General features: G+C 44.4%; 1 protein-coding gene across 2 annotated transcripts in view; it reads left to right on the top strand.

The window, feature by feature from the left end:
* The first annotated feature begins 293 nt into the window (after positions 1–293).
* DRD2 (dopamine receptor D2) overlaps positions 294–20,007 on the top strand; it is a 69,645-nt gene continuing 49,931 nt past the window's right edge. The window contains exon 1 of one of the 2 annotated variants that reach the window (XM_019753352.3): positions 294–631. The gene's annotated coding sequence lies outside the window, so the exon portion shown is untranslated. The remainder of the gene's footprint in view (positions 632–20,007) is intronic. The other variant, XM_019753353.3, reaches the window with a different exon arrangement.

Genomic DNA, 20,007 nt, shown 5'->3' on the forward strand with positions numbered 1-20,007 from the left:
CATTTATCACGGCAGCCCTGCATATACAGGGTATTACTTTGGGGGCTTAGAGGGAGCGCAGTGGGTAATCGACCGCTCACTTCCGTCTCGGCTCTGACGTTTCTCAAAGCCAGGGACGGCGGAACCCCCACCTCCTCGCAGCTTCTTCCAAACTCCGGCACGCGGAGCCAGCACACAAGCGCGCAGCGGGACGGGGCGGGGCGGGGCGGGGCGGGGCCTGTCCCGGGGCGGGGCCCCGTGGCGCCCCGTGGCCAGGGCAGCTCCGCCCCCTCCCTCCTGCGCTCGGGGCGCACACGCGCCGAGGAGCTGTCCAGGCTCAAAGCCGGAGTCCACAGCCTCCCGCGCGCTCCCCGCTGCCTCGGTGCTTAGTCCCTGCGCCGCACGCCTGCCCCACGCCCCGCTCTGCCCCGCCCCGCCGCGGCCGGTCCACTGCTCCCCGCGGGCGGGAGGCGGCCGAGCGGCTGCCCGCCGGAGCTCCGAACGGCGCGGCGGGGCCGGGAGCCAGGGACCCGCCTAGGAGAGCGGCGGCCCTGACGGCTGCCGGAGGGGCGGCCGCGCGTGGATGCGGCGAGAGCCGGAAGCCTCGAGCAGCCGGCGCCGTCTCTGCCCCCCGGCGCCCTATGGCTTGAAGGTAAGAGCCAGCAGGATGGAGCGACAGGCGGTCCGGGCCCACGGCAGGTCTCAGGGAGAGGAGGGAGCTCGGAGGGCGGCGCGGCCGCGACGAGAAGTTTGACCGCTCCCGCGCCGTCTGTCCGGGACCGCCTCGCCTGCGGTCGGGCTCTCCACTGACTCCGTCGGGCCTCTTGCGCCGCGGCGACCGGAACCTAGTGGCTGTCATCCCCTCTCCTTCCCAGCGCCCGGGCGGGAATCCTCGCTTCCGACACCAGCGGACGGAGCCAGGGCAGCCTCCAGCGCAGCTCCGAAAGCGCGCCCCGCTGAGCCACAGCTTCAGCAGGCGGCCGCCTCTCGGCAGTTTCGGGAGGGTACTTTCCTCCCCATACCCGAGCCCGGACCCAAGGCGGGCAGCTAGGGATTCTGGCCGCCACTGTGGGAGAAGGGTTGTTTTTAGCAACTTTGCATTTGTGCGATGTGAGACTTCAGTTTCTAAGGACAGAAGCCAAGGATGGAGGACAGGCTGGTTTTGGCTTTACTCTCCTACTTTCTAATATGACGCTGTCCTTGATTCTGAATTTCCGTTCCCCTTCGCCATCTCTCGGTTTGAGATCCGGTCGAGGAGGGAGGCTAGGGTTTCAGACCCGTCTGGACTTGATGATGGGGGTAATGGTGGCGGCAATAGCGGAGGGTGACTGCCAGTCACTAGAATGGACCAAGAGCCCCAGTAGGGAAGTGTGCGTGCGCAGACAAGAGGCAGCTCTAAGCGCCAGGCAGAGCGCGTCCCCATCCCAGTCTGCAGTTGGCAGCCTGTGACCGGTTCTTGAAGAGCAGAGGTAAGAGGGTGTGTGTGTTTCTACACAACAGGCTTCACCATGGACACAAGTCACAACACTGCCGCTCCGTAGGGACAAGTCCTTGCTCACAGGGAAGCTGTCTGAGCGAGTCACTGTTACCCACCTGGCACACCACTACTTTTTGTGCTGGTGGCTCCTGAGGTTGGTGAGGTGCGAGGCACTTTGTGGACCCTTTTCCAGTTTCCTCTGCAGATCCAGTCACTTCTGGATTTTAGCCAGGGTACAAACCTTTCAGGCTAATATTATATTTGCCGCCCCCCCCCCCCAACTAGGTTTTCAATGATTCTCCTTCCTTTGGATACAAATACTCTGCTTATTTATTCCTGATTCACCTTGTATTGCTAGGACACGTGAAAAAGAAATCATTTTTCTTCATCTTTCCCCCTGTTGCTGCTGTTTGATGAAGGTGGGCAGAGAGAGAGGCCATGGTAAATGTGACCAATTGTGAGAGAATCAGCGAGATGGTTTGCTGGGCCCCAACCCCCGCCTTTGACTTCTGTGCTTAGTGTTCAGAATTCCTGGCATATATGATGTGATGGTGGTGGTGTTTAATGCTGTCTCTGAACCAGACATCTGACAGCCGAGGGGTTTGAGGGGGTTAGACCTATAGCCAAGTGAGGGGCATGGTAGCCCCAGCCTTATTTGCTTGAAGAACGTTCTGAGTTCCTTCCACCTTCCTTGCGTAGCCTGGGGATGAAAGGTGCCTAGAGAATGGGGGATTCTGATTTATTGTAGAGGTCTTGGGAAGTATTTCTCCAAGGTTGTTTTTTGTTTTAATAAACTCCCTGCATCTGAATCAGCTGGGAATCTGGTTAAAATGCGTATTTCTTGGTTCTGCCCTAAAGAACTGTTGAATGAGCGTCTCAGGCTGAGGCCCAAGAACGTGTATCCTAACTACATTTCTGGGTGATTCATATGTACACTGGGTTAAGAAATCACCTCTCCTGAAATCAGACATCATGAGAGTCCAGACTCCTTTGACTAGAAGGAGCATGATTAAAGTCTTCAATCAACCCCCTTGCCTCCTACACATATTAAATTCTTCAGGTGGGGGCTGTTGTTGATGGAGGGGCTGTCCCCCTGATTAAATCCCTTTGCTTCAATAAAGGGTACAGCACAATATCCTCTCTCCCAGTATCTTCCTGAGCTTTTCTTCTTTCTGAACCAGATTTTTGACGTCTCTAAGAATCTCCAACATGGCTTCAGGCTTACCTGTGTAAATACTAACTGCCCCCCCTCTGGGAGCCAACCCAGTGTCTTCCGCCTACCCTCCCCTTCTGGAGGAATTATTTTCTTTCATTATGTATGTGCTGTGATCTGCTAACCCAACTGCTCCTGAAATACCAAGGAGTGATTAGTTCAGCTTAGTAGCACGTCATGATCCCCAAGGCTGGTAGCCACTCGTGCCCTGGTGGCAGTGACATATTGACTATATTGATTTGGTTCTTGTGCTCTAAGCTAGGAAGCTTGTAGGGGTGAAAAAGGCCAGTAGTGATGCTTCTGGGCTAGTCTTTCACCTTTACAAGCAAGATTGGATTATTTCTGTCTAGAACATGCAATGATGCAGGCGAATCTGAACTTGAAAGAAACCCTTCTGAACCTCCTTCTATACTGGGGAAACAAAGGGAGCTCAGGGTCTCATAAAAATATGGCTTTATATATACCTGGTATTGTTCTACTGAAGCTAGACTGGTCTGAGGTCACTGTTCTCTGGGTAAACATGTGTAAGGGGAAAGGCATGTGGACTTGGCTTGGGAAGAGCTGTCTCCATCTTCTTGCAAGTGAAAGTCATGTTTTGGTGTTGAAGAAGCATGGCTGAGATGACAGCACGGAGCAAGGGGATGGAGAGATATAGAGGAGGATGAGACTTCCTCAAGCCCCTTCCAGTGACTCATATTTTCTGACCTGTCACCCTCCATTTCTTTCTCCCTTGGGGCTTAATACCAATGAATCTCCAGCAGTAAAGGCGTTCCAGTACCTGGAAGGGAGAGGAGAATCAGAGTTGAGATTTTATAATTCCAGGACCCCAATCCGTGTCTCCAGTATCTCCCGGCACCAGGTTGTATATCACAGGTCATGATAACCTAGATTTGAGGTCTGGAAAATAACTTAGAATGGCTTCCCAGTCAGTCTCATTTCCCCTGGGATATCTTAGTTACCTTAGACTACTTGGGCTCCTCAGGGGTCATCCTGGATGTCCCAGACCCCAAACGGAGCAGCTCTTCCTTTAGTCCGGAAATACGATGTTCTCTCTCGTGTCATTAAAATTCTTCCAAATACGAGTGGTATAAGCTTTCTAGTTCCAGGGCACCAGGCTCGGCAACCAAAGCTTCTCCATCCTCCCAGGAGCTCCGCTTAGCAAGAGAGCATCCTGCATCTAGAAAGTGCTTGGAAATCACAGGCAGCAGGAAGGTCACAGCTTGGTTCAGCTTCTCAGCAGACACCCTCCCCTGGCCTCTCATATAGCTGAACCCCAGCACCACATTTCCCTCCCCCTACCCCCAAAACGTGCCCTAGCATGTTATGGCCCTGGGAGCACTCCAAGATTTGGCTTTGGGATTATGAACACTCCAGCTCTCCAGGATACTAAATGGAGCTACTAAGGGTGTGCAAGTTGCTTATTTACCTATTTTGCGTGGTAGACTGATATTACCGCCAGCCTTTTAAATTACTCTAACTGTGCTGGAATCCAGCGTTAATACACCCCTGTTTCTTACTTGTCCCCATGCAATTGAAGATTTCTGTCTTATTTTTTTAAACAATAGAATCACATTATCTAAATGCAAAGGCTTGGAAAATAGCTTGATTAGAGTGTCAGTAATGTGGGTGGAGGAGTAAAACTGTAAGATTCAGCCACTTGCTTTACTCTTGTTTGGTCCAGAGAAAGGCGAGAAACTTGTCCTATTCCACATATACGTTTTCTCTCTTCTTGCCCCTTTCACCCCAACCTGATAAATGGGTTAAATCAACACCTTTGGCATCTAAGGTGTCTCCTGGGAGGGCGCAGCCTCCTCTCTCTAGGAGACACAGAGGAGTGCAGGCCCCTGCTGGCTCCAGTGTACAGGGATGAGCCAGAGATGACACACTGGAGCCTGGGGACGCCCCCTCCCCCGGATGGAACAGGCTGTGCTGCTGCAGTTTCCCAGACTCAGAGACCCGGAGTCTGCTGGGCATCTGTGAGAGTGTGGGGCGTGGGTGGGGGTGGGAGCTGAGGAGAAGTAGACTCTTGGGGGCCCTCAGAAGATATGCGTGTGTAAGTCATCAGCTTAGCGCAGTTTAAGCAGCTGTGTTGTAATCTGATGGCACCTGCAGGGATTTTTACTTTTTCCAGGAGGAGACGGAAGAATTCTTTGCTCTCTGTAGTGATGAGGAGGGGACTGAGGGAGGACCTCTGGCTTTCTTTGGAACCCTCTGAATGATGTCAGCCTGCTCCCAGACAGAGGATGTGAAGTCAGGCAGACTCAGGCCCCAGTGCCCTGTCAATAGGCCGCCCTCGCTCCAGCCTGGCAAACCTGCCCTCCAGGGTACTGCAGCTCCTGTGGAGCTCGGAGCAGTACAGCAGTCACCACCCCAAGGACACTCCCCTGCAGGTGTCTGAGAGCCAGTGTGGGTCCTGGGGCCCATCAGTTCATCATTGGGCTCCTTCAAACTGTGTCTGCCCTTCTCGCCTTCACCCCTGCCTTGTTATTGTTTCGATTCTAAGTGGCCCAGCAGGGAAAAGGCATTAGAAATGCAATTATTTTTGTTACACGCTATATAATTGCCTCCTCTCCTTCCTGTTACCCCAGGCAGCAACATCACTAGCAACTCTCTGGGAATCCTGGTCTGGGAAAGTGGCTTCCTCACAGACTTCCTCAGAAGGGCTGCTGTTGACAAGGGGTCCTGCTCCCAGTCCCTCCATCGCGGGTCTTATGGTCACAACAGCCAACATTTGTCGTGCACTTGTTGTGAGCAGGGCACTGTGCTGAGCACTTGACATGTGCTTTTTTATTTCAACTCCCAATCCTGCAATAGCTCTATGAAGTAGGCACCATTATGATCCCTGTTTTACACAGGAAGAAGTAAGTGGCTTGCAGAAGGTCACAGGCTTCATATACAGGGTGAGATTCAAAGCCAGACTGACGCTAAAGCAAGTGACACACAGAATAAGAAAGGGAGGAGAATAGAATAAGAAAGCACTTTCTTTGAAAAACAGAAGTGACAGTGAACTATGCATAGGATACCAGGAAAAAAGGAGACAGCAGAGGGAGAAGGATGGATGAAATAACTTCTTGGGATTCTTAAAATGGAGGACCATCTAACAGCTGTTGTTGTGTACCTCAATCTGGGCCCCTTTGGATAAATGCACTGGGAGTGAACCTCAGCACGCAGTGGGCACAGTGGGGAAGGGAGCAGCAGGGAGGCAGGGTCAGCTAAGCCTTCCAGCTTGAAGGGAGGGCAGGGGAAGAGGTGTGGACTGAGGGAAGTGGTGGCTTTCCCGTGAGGCTAGTCTGAGACTGTGATAACATCACCTCCTATCCCACATCTCTTTGAGGTGAACTGAACTATCCAAGGGATGAAACTCAGATTTCTGCCAACCTGTAGGCCTTTGATGTTACTTCCTTATTACCAAGGGATGAAAACTTGTTACATCTCCAAGACAAAGCTTCATGATTTTACAGAGAGGGGAGGGATGGGATGGCCTGGGCTCCTGCACAGATGCAGGCGTAACTCATCAGAGCCATCTGTGGGGACTAGCTGATCAGTGCTTTTCTGGTGGACAGAGGCAGTAGAGGCCAGCGTGTCTGTGGGCGGGGCACTTTACCTGCGCATCAGTTTTTTCAGGTACAAAGTAAAGGAACTGTTTACAGGTTGCCTAATAAGTTGGAATTTCTATGATTCAACAGCACCAAAGGTGCCACTAAAATAACTAGCTAATGGTGCTCACGTCTTAATAAGCTAGAAGGCTTCTAGCCTGTGTTGTTGAACCTCAACATGAATTTTATGAATGACATTTACCAGCATTTGGTCCCTTATTTAAACCCTTTAAAAACAGCAACATGGAATGATAATTAAGCCTGTGGGCTCTGGAATTAGATGGCCAGAATTTGAATCCCGATTTTAATATTTACTAGCTCTGTTACCTTAAGCAGATTGGTTAACCTCTATCATCTTGGGCTTCTCATCTATAAATGGGGACGTCAGTGTCGACTTCATTGGCTTGTGATGCTTAATTAAGGCAATAGATAAAAGACATTTGCAACAGTCTCTGGTAAAAGTAGCACCTCATAAATATCAACTATAATGATTGTTACTGTTATTATTAAGAAACTCAAGGGGGAACATTTTCAGCGGTTTTCATTTTGCACTAATTCAGCACCTCATTTTACATCTCTGAAACTAAGCACATTTCGAAAACTCTTAAAAAATTCAAGCTTATCTTTCTTTTCTATGCTCCCCACTTATCTGCACCAGAATTCTTTGGCACTCGCCTGTCAGAAGCTCTTATTCATCTTGAACATGAGGGGTTTGGATTGCTTCTCATCCTTTTAAATTAGGTCCGGCTGAACTCGTACCTTACTACACACAAGCCAGGAAGAAGCATCATCTTCGTGGTGACGGCTTTGCACAGCCTCTGTTTCCTACCTTCCTGGCTTCCCAGGTCCTTCATCTGTTTGCTCATGGTTGGAGCCTTCTTGGTTTGCATTGTCACATGGTGTGATGCACTCTGACACAGGCCACTTTTTATTAAAAATGACAAAGAGAAAGTACTTGTATGCAGGATAAGGAGACTTCTTTCTTCTCCCCCAGTTGAGATGGCCAAAGAACCTCACATGAGAAGATCCCCAGAGCTGGCAGAAATACAGACTCTCCATCGTTTGGGGTCATTAATTGCAAGAGCAAATGCTACCCATTTTTCGGATGAAGTATGCTCCTTCCTAAGAAAGGGATGTAACACAATAGCTCCTAGGACTTTCCTACCCTGAAAGCTACTCCCTGATGAGTAATGGTATAAAATCTGCCTTTTGTTCAGTCTTCTCTGGTGAGCTGGAGGGAGGTGTGGGAGGAAATGATTGCTTTCTATAGATCCGTGCTGCCCTCCACACATTCTGGGTCCTTCCTTGGTTGTATTCTGTGGTAGCCAGCCTCCAAGATGGCATTCAATACTCTCTGCCTCCTGGTATTGATTGTTATTCTTGTGTAATCTCCTCTTACACTGAATAGGGAAGACCTGTGTACCAATAGCATACTGCCTAAATGACAGATTGTGACTTCTGAGGATAGGTCATAGAAGATATCATGACTTCTACCTTATTCTTTCTTGAACCACTCAGTCTGGAGAAAGCCAGCTGCCATGTCATAAGGACATTCAAATAGCCCTTTAGAAAGGTTTTCATGGCAATTAACTGAGGCCTCCTGCCAACAGCCATGTGAATGGACCATCTTGGAAGCAGATCTGTCCTCCCTGGACAAGCCTTCAAATGACTGTTGTCACTGCTAAGGTCTCAACTATAACCTTGTGAAAGGTCCTGAGCCAGAACCAACCAACTGTCCTGACCCACAGAGACTGTGACGTAATAAAATTTAATTGTTTTAAGTTGCTAGGTTTTGGGGTAATTTATTATGCAACAGTAGATCGCATACGTATATTCTAAAATGATTCTCCATGAAGTTATTCAAACTCGTCTTCTACAGTGACATGGAATCTGCTCACTAGCCATGTACGATGACTGACAATTAAGTTCGTGAACTCATCCTAGAAAAAGTGCCACATACCTCACTGCTGAATATCACTACAGTCACCTTTGAAGTACTCCCCTTGGGAAGCTATGCACTGATACCAGCGCATAATCCACCCTTCAAAGCAATTTCGGAACTCTTTTTCTGGAATGGCCATCAGAGCTGTCGTCTTATTACTCTTGATGTCCTGAATGTCATCACAATGTCTTCCTTTGAATATTTCCTTTATCTTCGGGTAAAGAAAGAAGTCATTGGGGGCCAGATCAGGTGAGTAGGGAGGGTGTTCCAATACAGTTATTTGTTTACTGGCTAAAGACTCCCTCACAGACAAGACAGCGCCGGGTGAGCTGGTGCATTGTCGTGATGCAAGAGCTCCTTCAGGACACCTTTCTCATTGGCACACACCTTTCTCATGCCAAGACTTTCAGTTAAGATCTTCCGGTTTCTCTATCGATGTTTACTTGGTCTACTATGCTTCTCATAGTCAGCGGATTATTTTGATGTATAATTCGACGAATTTTGGCAATGGTTTCGTCAGTTCTGCTCGTTACTGGCTGCCCTGACCTCTCTTCATCAGTGATGTGTTCTCTCTCTCCCTTCAGAAAAACGTTTAGTCCTTTGTACACTGCCATTTTCTTCATGACATTATCACCATAAAGTTGGACTAACGTGTCCCTGATTTCATTTCTACTCTTGCCAAGTTTAAAAAGAAATTTAATGTTTGGTCATTGCTCTAATTCAAACTCAGACATTCTCATAATGGAGCACAAAAACTCACAACAACAATAATGAACGCCACTCAGCAAGACTCTGCCACATGTCGATACAAACACAGCTGTGAGACACTGATGTACCAACCTTAGGAAACTTTACTGAGCTATCTGTACAGTGCTGCCGATGTAAACACATGGTGGCAAGTTTGCAAACTTAATTGTCAGACCTCGTATAAAGATGGCTTCTTCTTACTGGACTAAAATTGTTCTGTGAGCTTCAAGGGGAGCCCTCTGTTTTTGTTATTTTGAGATTTAGACGTGCTCATGTTTCACACACTAAGGTGACCCTCTCAGCCATCCTTTTTTCAGACTAGGCTACTGATTTTTGTGTTCTGCCTTCCTGTGCTCACTCTTCCCTGAATGTCTTCTGGTGTGGCAGCCATTCAACATGCATTTTGCTTTTAATTCTTTTATTGAACAAATACTATTGAATACCTACCATATACTAGGCACTCATCTTAGTTGTGTATACATCAGTGAACAAAACTAAGATTCCTGCTCTCCTGGAACTTACATTCTAGTTGAAGGAAAAAAATGATAAACAATAAATATAAAAAGTGAATTATTGAGTATATTAGTAGGCAGTAAGTACTTGGGAAAAGAAAATAACCTATTAGAGTTAGATGATACGGAGTGCTGAGGAATAAAAAGAGACGGAAGTGAGCATAATTCAATAGGGTGGGCAGGATGGACCTCACTGAGAAGGTGACATTTGAGGAAAGACTTAGAGGATGTTGGAGAGAGAGCTGTGTGGAGCTACCAGAGGGAAGCCATTCAAGGCAGGGTGGGGGGATCAGCCAGTCTGCGTGCATTTTTTATCATTGTCTTTTTCCCTGTGGAACAACAGTTATAATACTCTGCATTTGGAATTCCCTTTTAATTTGCAAAACCCATGAGGCAATAATAATCTCTTTCATTTGTAAATCACTTTCACATGTACTGTCCCTATTGATCCTTATAACAACCCATCGAGTTAGCTATTACAACTCCTGTTTTGCTGATGTGGCCACTGAGGCTCAGAGAGTTTAGGTGGAACTTACTCAGGCTCACAGAGCTAGAAAATACTAGAGACACTGCCTTATGACAACTTTTGTGCTCCTTTCTTATACTGCCATGTTAATGCTTAATGCTAATCTTCCCATTCTGCGTGCCGTGTCTTCCTGACTACACTGAGAGGTCCTTGATACAGAGAATCTGTCATACTTCTCCAGAACTTGTTCTAACCTAAAATGATGCTAAGCACTTGGTAGTCACATAAATTGTTGAGGAAGTGGTTGAGTGAGTGGGAGGGTGAGTAGGTGAATGATGGCTTACTTTACCATGGCTGCACTTACTTGAAACCCAACAAGAGTATCTGGAAGTGTCTGGTGCATCCTCCACAGGTCAAGTGAGTCAGCAAGACACGTCAGACCTTCTCTTTCATCTTCAATTAGCACTCTCTGGTTATCTACATTACAGTTTGGCTAGAAATTCTTCACCGTTGTTGTGGGGCATGGAAGTAAGGGATATTGAGTAGTTGGAACCTCAATCAGACACACACATAGAGAAGAAAGTATTGGGAGAGCTGTCAAGAAAACAGATACAGATGTCTTAATTCAGGTCAGCCTGGGGACCTGAAGACAAACAGGATGGAGCAATTGTTGAGGGTTGTCTTTGGAGCCCTGGGTGGTTTGTTAAAGCCTGGGATTTCAAGTTTAGATAACTGGGCTAATCCTTAGTTTAAAAGTTACAGGTAAGCATCATTTACCTGAGACCCTTCAAAAGCAGTAACAGTTTGAACCTAGCTTTTCCAAAATCACTTCTAAAAAATGGCATATCCGTGTTATTGATTATATTCCCTATACTTTACATCCCCATGACTATTTTGTAACTACCAATTTGTATTTCTTAATCTCTTCACCTTTTTCACCCTGCCCCCAAGCCCCTCCCTTCCAGCACCCCATAGATCTAGTGCCCATCTGGCACCATACATAGTGTATGTTAGTTATATTTCTATAAGAATCTTAAAGTAAAATAAAAATGGCATATCCACCCAGCCCAGTTAGCTGTTCAGTATAAAGAAGTGGTTCAGAGGATGAACTTGGAAGCCAGATTGATGTAGGCGCAGGTCTGTACACTGCCAATAACCAGCTATGTGACCTCAGTCAAGTGACTATAATCCCTGTGAGATTCAGGTTGTTTCCTCCATGAACTACCATGGCACTTACTTCGTAGGGTTTTATGAAAAGTAAATGAATTACGCATATAAAATGGTTAGCCTAATACCTCATACACGCAGCGCTCTCAATAAACGTTCACTATTGGTATTCTTATAATTATTAAGAGGCATAGAAATATCCATAGGATCCTTCCCAAATTTTATCTTCTCTATTCTGGAGGAAAGAAAGACATCATTGCAGATAACACTCTAGGACTTGCCTCCTAGGGTGTTATGCTTGTAAGTACCCAGCGAGAGAGTAGCAGAGCTGGGCTAGAGCTTACTTCTGCCCCAGGGCCCTTTCCACCACACTCTGCTGTCACCAACATCAGGTTAGAGCAGGGAGTATTCAAGGAAGTCAAAGAAACTAAGTGCTAAAGAGTGACGTTTGAAGTGAGGATACGCAAGCTGAGGCCAGAGGCATGGGCAAGGGCTGTGAACCCTGTGGCCTTGTGAAGAGACCTGGAGGACAACCAGAAGCCACTTTGAAGGGCTGGGCTTTAAGAAGGAGAAGAACTCAATGGACTTCATTTACATTTTTAAAAAGTCACAGACACGCCCTGCTGGAAAAATGACGCTAGAGAAGCAAGACTAGGAGAGTAGCTAGGAGAGTTTTTAGTTGTCCAAGACAGCAAAGCTGGAGGCCGGGACTAAGGCGGGGCAGTGGAGATAGACATGAGTAATTTGAAAAATTATTTAAAATTTAACAAAATGTGGTGATTGATAGTCTATGAAGAATGAAGGGAAGAGAGAAGCCAAGGATTATTTAAAGACATAAAACAAGGTAATCAAGGATATTGGTAAAGTATATGAATATTGGGCCAGAAATCTGAGCCAGGTATAAAGGAAAGTGAAGACAGGCTGTGGATATTAAGGCGGAATTAGAATCGGATTGATGGTGTTGATGAGGTCTGAGAAATGGTGTACGTGGAGAAATGAGTGATTAAGCTGGGATGCAGAGGCGATTGTGGTCCCAGAGTGGGATAACTGTTGATGAAAAAACGTCCAGCCTAAGAAAAAGCTTTTAAGAGTTTATTTGAGCCAAACTGACAGCAATTGCCGGGAAGCAGTCCCAACGGGTTGAGAAAATGCTGAGGAAAATGGCCATTTTGCAACTTATTTTATACATTAGAATCAAAGGAGGAGGGTTACATGAAATCCATTGGTGGTTTAAGGAGGTGGGAGAAAGCAAAGTGGGGAAATCTTTGGGATTGGATAAAAGTAAATTGGAGAGAAGGTACTTCTTTCACATAGGTGGTACAGGGTAGTTAATAGTTCACATAGAGATGTTAATCAAGGGACACGCATAATAATGAGGGATTCTGTAGTTTCCTGCTCTGGTCTAGAAAAAGGGATTACTGACATTTCAAGGATGTCATTTTAGGTACAAAAAGACAATAGGCAGGCTCACTTAAGGTGAAGATTGACTTTTTGAAGGAAGCTTCAGGCTAAAAGTGTGGCTTCCCACCATGCCCCACCTTAGTTATGAATTTGTTTTTCTGTTCATGCCATCTTATGTAGTTATTTTCAGTCTCCTGACCTTGTCATGTTTAACCTGTGGCCCCTTTTCTGTCCTCAGTTTCCCCTTTTGGTCATAAATCAATCCAAAGGATGCATGATTACCAACCTTTTTGGTTGGATAGTTGGTCCCAGAAAGGTTCATTCCTAGGAAGTCTTCTTAGTGTCAAGACTTGTCTTGTTGAATGTTGGACCATTGGGGATGGGACAAGACCATAAACTTAGGTGGCAGCAGGGCCGAATTATTTATTTATTTTAAAAGAAAAGGTGAGCAAATGGGAGGCAGTCAGAGCCTGTATGTCTGCATTAAATATATTCTGGATCATTTCTAATCTTTGAGCTATCATGATCTGAGTTTTTTTCCCTCTGTCTTATGTTGTGTGTGTTTTTCTTCTTCTTCTAGTATAACACATACAAACTAGAACCAAAAGCAATAGTATTAAACCAGTAACACCGAGTAGGAGCAGAAAATGTCCAATATTAGACAAGTATGAGTCTGAGGGGAACAAAACATCCAAACCAACCAAAGAACCCTTTATATGCATTATAATTTTTTATTAAGTTAATAATCTGTTTTCCTCCCTTGTCGACTGCTATTTGTATCTTATGATAAGTTTGGCTAAATGAATGAAGACTCTATTATTTTATGATCTAGAAGTTCTAATTTGTCTTCTGGCCAATTAGTTTCCATAGAAATGACTTCATGGGGAGGATTAAGTTCAATTTTCCCAATACACTGGATTTTCAGTAGCAATGTTATGATGGGTTTTATTAACCTCAGGCAAAGTTAATTAGCCTATGATTTCAGTATTACACCATATTTCCATAGCATTTACTGTACATCTGATGTCATTACAATAGAAATCAGTTAGTTTGACAGAATTTTCTAACCCTTCCTAACGAAAACGTCTCCTTGCCATATACTATATATTGTTGTTTGTTGGGGTGGATACGATAGGCCAGGATTGGGTGAATTCAGAATTCCATATAGATTGGGGACATAACCATTCACCTTTTTTATTTAATATGGCCTATCTAGTTTACATTGGAAGCACTCAAGTGTCATTCATTAATCTGATTTCTGCTAGTTGTATAACTGGGAACTGTAAGGCCGTAAGAACATAATAGTTTAAATTACAATTACTACCTAAAACTTTCTGGAGGCCAGGAGGACAGTAAGAGTTTCATAAATAAATTTTATGTGTCTTAGCAGCCATTATAGATGGCCTTCTTTTTTTTTTTTTTTAAATATACATCCACTTCAGCTTCTATCTGAATTAATACAGTTAGTAGTCTGTTGAATTGGTGGGTAAGCATATTTGGGTTCTAATATTTATAGATATACAATTCCTTTCTCAGTGTTTCTTTTCCGCTAATCTTCTACAGCTTCACTTGTCCTTCTCAGTGTGTCTCCTTTTCCTCATTCAGAAATAATCAACTTACTAGGACAAACTACTTCCTTTTAACTTTTCCCAAAAATACACACACATTCCTTTTCTTCCTTCTATAGTAACATTCTTTATAAATTTCAAAACCATAAAAATAATATTATTGATAATGTTATATACCTTTAGCAATTATTAATAGTTGGGCTATATAAGTACAGGGTTTGAGTAAAGCCTAAAGAACAAGTATAACTATCATTATCACTAATATTATTAGCAGACAGGTCAAGAATATTAAACAAATGGTTATTTTAAGTTCTTATCAATTATGTAGATATACAGGCCTTCTCAATGACTTGGGGTAGCTGTCTAACCCCGATGTCAGCGGCTTCTCGTCCTTGAAGATTCTTTGATATCCACGGATAGGTCTTTTCTGACAAGGTTGGAGAGTCTTTAATTGATGTCTTGTCCAATGGACAAAACTTCCTGGTTGTGAGTCATGGTCTTTGCAGTCTTCGTCTCCCAGGAACACACTGAAGTGAATCAGTTACTAATTTATTAATTTCTTTCAGATAATTGATAAGTCCTTGATAATAATGTAGAATGTCTCCTTTTAGTAAGGTTGGTTCACATGTCCCTTCACATGGGGTGAACAATGACTAATGAGGAGAAAGCCTGTATTTACCAAAAGGAGTGTATCTCAGGCTAAGAAGCGCTATAGGGAGAGCTTTTGGCCAAGGGAGGTTAAAAGCTTCTGAAAATTTACCTAGTTGAGTTTTACTTTACCATTTGTGCATGCTACCAAACTAGAGGACTGGGGTAATGAGCACGATGAAAATGCTGTAAAATAAGCCAGATATTACAAATAGATTGTAACGTTGTCTCAGTGAATCGAGTCCCTCAGTTACCATGTAACTCACAGGGAATTCTCTAATTGAGGATTATTTATTATTATTTTAAATAACTTCCCTGCCATTAAGGCTGTTGCTCTCCTGCAAGGTAATGTCTCAACCCATTGAGATAACATACAAATCATGACTAACACATACTTGTATCCTTAAGCTGGTGGCATTTAGATAAAATCCAATTACCATACCTCATATGGACCTAAAGGAAATGGGAAATGTGCTTAGGACCCATGGAGCGATTTTCCAGGGTTATATTTTGGACAGATAGAACGTCTGCTATACACTATGAGCTACAGTAGGTTTCTAATAATATTCTTTATTCCACGAAACCATCTTTCCAAGACTCCAATGTGTTAGCTCATGTACATGCGAAGCTATATCTATTTGGGTTAAAGTTTCCCCCTTTAGTTGCCATATTTTCTTTTCTACTGCAGCTGTCCATTGGAACTGCAAAATAGTCTTTTATTGATTTACTAGGGAGAAGGAACATGCTCAATTCTGGATAATTTGGCTGTTTATTACTGCTGGTCTAGCTGCAGTATTAGCTAAATTATTTTCTTTTGCTTCTATGGTGGCAGCCTTAGAAAGTCCTGGGATTTTGATAATTACCAATTGTTTTGGTTGCTATATGACATCTAATTTAAATTCTACAACCTGTTTTCCATTCTTACTGGCTGCCCTGAGGAAGTTAAGAAGCCTCGCTGCTTCCATGACATGACATTTTGATGTTGTGTGCTGTACCGCAGGTATAACAACTATCAGTGTAAATACTGGCTATTTGATCTTTGGCTCATTGACAAGCTCCTGTTAGATCAATTAATTCAGCTTGTCAGACAGATCTTAATCAGGTAAATAAGAAACCTAAATTTATGTTTACCATGGAAGTTATTGCATATAGCATAAGAGTCAATCATCCACATATTAGATGAGAGTAGAATTTCTGGGAAATTCAACATTCAAATCAGCTTTCAGTATTTGAGAGAAATAGGCGGGACTCTCTGTATACCCTGGGGAATTACTATTCAAGTAAACTCTGATCTTCCCAGGTGGAAAAGTAAAGAGGTATTTCCTGTCTTTTTTTTTTTTTTAACACGAATGCTGAAGAAAGGCACTACATAAATCTATCACTGACAAATATTGGCAATACTCACCGGAATAGCTGATAATAGGGTATGTGGATTTGGAACCAGAGGATGTCTATTTATAGCTCTGAGGTCCTATGCAAATCTCCATCCTTTCCCATTGGGTTTCTTTACTGGAAGGATGGGAGAATTACAGGCGCTCATACATAGAATTGTAAGCCCCCCTTTTAAAGGTAATCTTGTATAATGAGCTAATTCCAGCTGGTGTATCAGGCCTCAAAGGATATTGGCAAATAATTAGGTAGAGGCAATTATCAATAGTTATTTTAATAGGAGTGGCTGACCAATCAATATCTGTACTGGAAAAAGCCTAAAATTGTATTGGAACATCCTGTAACAAACATTCAGTCAGTTTCAAGACTAGTTAGCTCTCATGTAGTTTCTTTTAAAACCATTATTTTCCAAATCTGACTCATTTAGTTCTAGTTAGTACCTTTCACCTTTCTGGGAGAAGGATATGTGAGCATCATTGGTTAGAAAGTCTCACACTCTCAGGTGACTTGGGCAGATTTGAGTAGTAAAAATATATGTTGCCCCTTAACATTTCCTAGCTGGAGAGGAATAGATTCTGATTGAAACAGACATTGGTTGATTAGATGTCTCTAACATTTGTAGAAGCTTTACTCCAAAGGAGAGGGCAACTTAGGTAGTGTTAACAGATAAAGTAGTCCCAGTGTTAGTAAGAAGGGGAGATGCCCTCATAGTCCTTGGAACAGCCCTATGCTTGTTTTTACTGTTTCTTTTTTCTAAATCCTATTACAGTTTTCTACAATCCTTAAGGTGACTTGTCTTTTTACAATAAAAGCAGATTCCTCTACAGGAGTTTCCCTAGCAAACCTTTAGTAATTCTGTTGCTTTGCTCTCAGAAACCAGTAGGTGCATTAATTGGAATAAATCAGAAAAGCCAGGATTATATGTTCGAACAGTTAATTCAAATTCCTTTGCAAACTCATCAGGGTCCTAGAGAAACTTGGGGGAATCTTTATTAGATTCCTTAGTTCTGCCTGTATATAACCACCGATTCCCCTCTGCCCGAAACCAGCTCCTCTCCAAAGGGAGCTGCAACAGGGCTGCAGAAGAGACGGAGGGAGAGGAGAGCAAGTCCAGACAAAGTAAGGCGCACAGTGGGACAGCTGGAGAAGAGGGAAAAGTGGGCTGTTGGCATTGAGCAGCTTTGGAAACCTTCTTTTGTTCAGAGTCTGTCTCTAAAATTTCCTTACTAACTTCCTGGAGAGAAGAACGTCTCTCTGTACCGTTTCAGAGGCTTCCATTAGCCAATTTAGATAAAGCCCCCGTTTTCATTCAGTTTGATATTTTTTTAAGCTGGCCTTTTCTAATTGCACACAAAATTTAGATGTCAAAGAGCTCCATTTTGGCCATCTTAAGTTGATATCACCTCTAGTTAAATCTTTTCCATGTCTGTAAGTACTTGGAAGTAAAGACTTCCTACTGGAAGGAACTGTACGTCTGCCAGAGTACTAATGGTCTGGGAGCTTGTCGGCCTTGGAGGCATGATTTCCCGTGCTAATTTTTAGTTTTCTTTTTGAGATCTGCAGTCTGAACAGATTTCTAGTGATAATGTTTAGTGGGTTGAAGTGTGTTGCTTATGGGTTGAGCTTCCAAGGGGCTGTCACCTCCTGAGTCGCTTCAACCCTCTTTAGTGCCTCAGTTTCTCTCCCTGGCTGTCTAGTACAACCGTGAGAACTCAGAGTACTAGGTGACCAGCCTTTACATGCGTGTCCCAGAACGAGTCAAATATTTAATGACAGTTGTGTTGCAATTCCCTGTGGGTCCACTGCATGTTTTGAGAAGTATCCTCAAACACCTCCACAAAGATCCTTAGTCACCTAAGAACACCTGAAATTAAGGCTGGAGGGAATAAATGCCCCTTATCTTCGGAGCTGAACAAGTTCAGATTCTCATTTATCCAGAAAAATGTTCGTTCAGACTCGCAGTAAGCAATTCCAATAGAAAAGCCAAAATTAAAACCAGCCACCCATTTTTTCCTCCTGTCCCTGAGTTATCTTAACTCTTGTCCTAACCAGGGTTATTCTGAACCTCTAACCTGTAATGCCACCGTGAGAATATTTTTTTTTTTAACAACTAAAATCAAGTCAGGGCCTCCTACCTTAAAACAGGGAGGTCTGAAATTCCAAGAAAACTCACCCAAGTTCACCGATACGAAGCAGGGGGCCTGTGGGCCCCTGCTGGTACCTAGCAGCGAAGACAATAAACTAGGTGCCAAAGTCTTCAGTGAAGAAGGGGAAGTAACTAGGAATTTGTGGATGATCAATGGCAGAGGGTTAGGAGGACATAGATGGATGTCATGCACCTCAAAAGAACAAGGTCTTTACCCGAGGGCAGAGGAGGTACCGTGTTTCCCCCAAAATAAGACCTAACCGGAAAATAAGCCCTAGCATGATTTTTTCCTGATGCATCTTTTGGAGCAAAAATTAATATAAGACCCGGTCTTATTTTCGGGGACACATGGTAATAACGAGACAGGGATGTAAGGATGAGTCTCCTGGGAGGGCTGTAGAGGAAGTGGTGCCCTGAATGGAGGCTGGGAAGGAAGGAGTCCACTCCTGCAACACAGTAAACCTCAGTTCCAGATCTCATCATAATGGTTTTCTCTTCTGGTCCCCCACTAGCTCATGACTTCACTAGGTCACATTCCTCTCCTTATCTACAAAGAATGGAAGAGAAAAGGAAATAGAAAGGAGAAAAGAGGGTGGCAAGTGGGTATCAAGATGTGGATGAGAGAGATTCGAGGAGTGAAGGTTACAAGAAAGAGGAAAGAAAATGGATGTGTTGACATTTGTTGTTTTTCTGCACTTGCTGTACCATATCCAGCTTTTGAATATGTTGTTTTGTCTGCCTGAATTCTCCAGCCCTTGCTTGACCTTAAAGGCTAACTTGTAGCCAGCCTTTAAAATTGAGCACAGACACCACCTCTTCCAGGGAGCCTTCCCCGATTTCCTCCTTACACTGTCTCACCAGCCTGGGCTAGGGACCCCTCCTCTATATTCCCATAGCATGAAGTGTAGGATTTATCATGCCATATTATAACTGACTGTTTGCTGGTCTGTTTCACCACTAGATGAAAGTGGGAATGGAGTCCTTAGGTACCAACTCACTGTACTGTACGCAGTGGTACTGTGATCCGGGAACCTACTCCCCTCTCCCCATACACACCATAGTAAGAAAGGAGGACACAGTGTCTTCTGATGATCTTGAAATCCCCCATATTATTAAGGACGGCTAGTAAGTTTCTCCAGCAAGTGATTTAGACTGGAGAGAACCCAGCATGCCGAGACTGGAAAGAACCTTAGTGACCTAGACTAACACTTCATGCGTAGATGAGAAAATTGGGCCCCGACAGGAAAGCTGTGCATTCAGAGCCTCATGGCTGCTTAGCAGAACCAAACCCTGGGCCTGCCTGTGACCCAGCCCACTTCCCACCACAGCAAACAGTGTCCTGAACTGTGCCCAAGTCAGAGATGGTGTTTACCACACTAGTTAGCCTCAGATAGCCTTACCAAAAGTTTCTCCAATTTAACCAGCTCCAGAAATCATCCTCTTATCCTTTCTTCCCATTTCTAAGTCCAGAACTGTTGCTGTGATGATCTTTATTACTCAGCTCTACTCTATTGCCTGCGAAGCATAGATTTGTGAAACGTAAAGTAGGACCAAGGTGGTACTTGCATATTTTGAGCGGCTCACACCTTTGAGTGATGGGGCTGTAGAGCCATTAACATTCCCATATCTCACAGAGAAGCAAATTGTAGCAAGTTAGGGCTCAATGTAGCAAATGACATGCAAAAGCCCTTTAAAAACTGCATTATTGTCACTGAGAATCATGTAATAAGGGGCACTAGCTCCTTTGTCATCAGTC

The sequence above is a fragment of the Rhinolophus sinicus genome, chromosome 14 (assembly GCF_057876585.1).
Source record: "Rhinolophus sinicus isolate RSI-liver-muscle chromosome 14, RSI-T2T, whole genome shotgun sequence".
In the NCBI taxonomy this organism is placed as follows: Eukaryota; Metazoa; Chordata; class Mammalia; order Chiroptera; family Rhinolophidae; genus Rhinolophus; species Rhinolophus sinicus.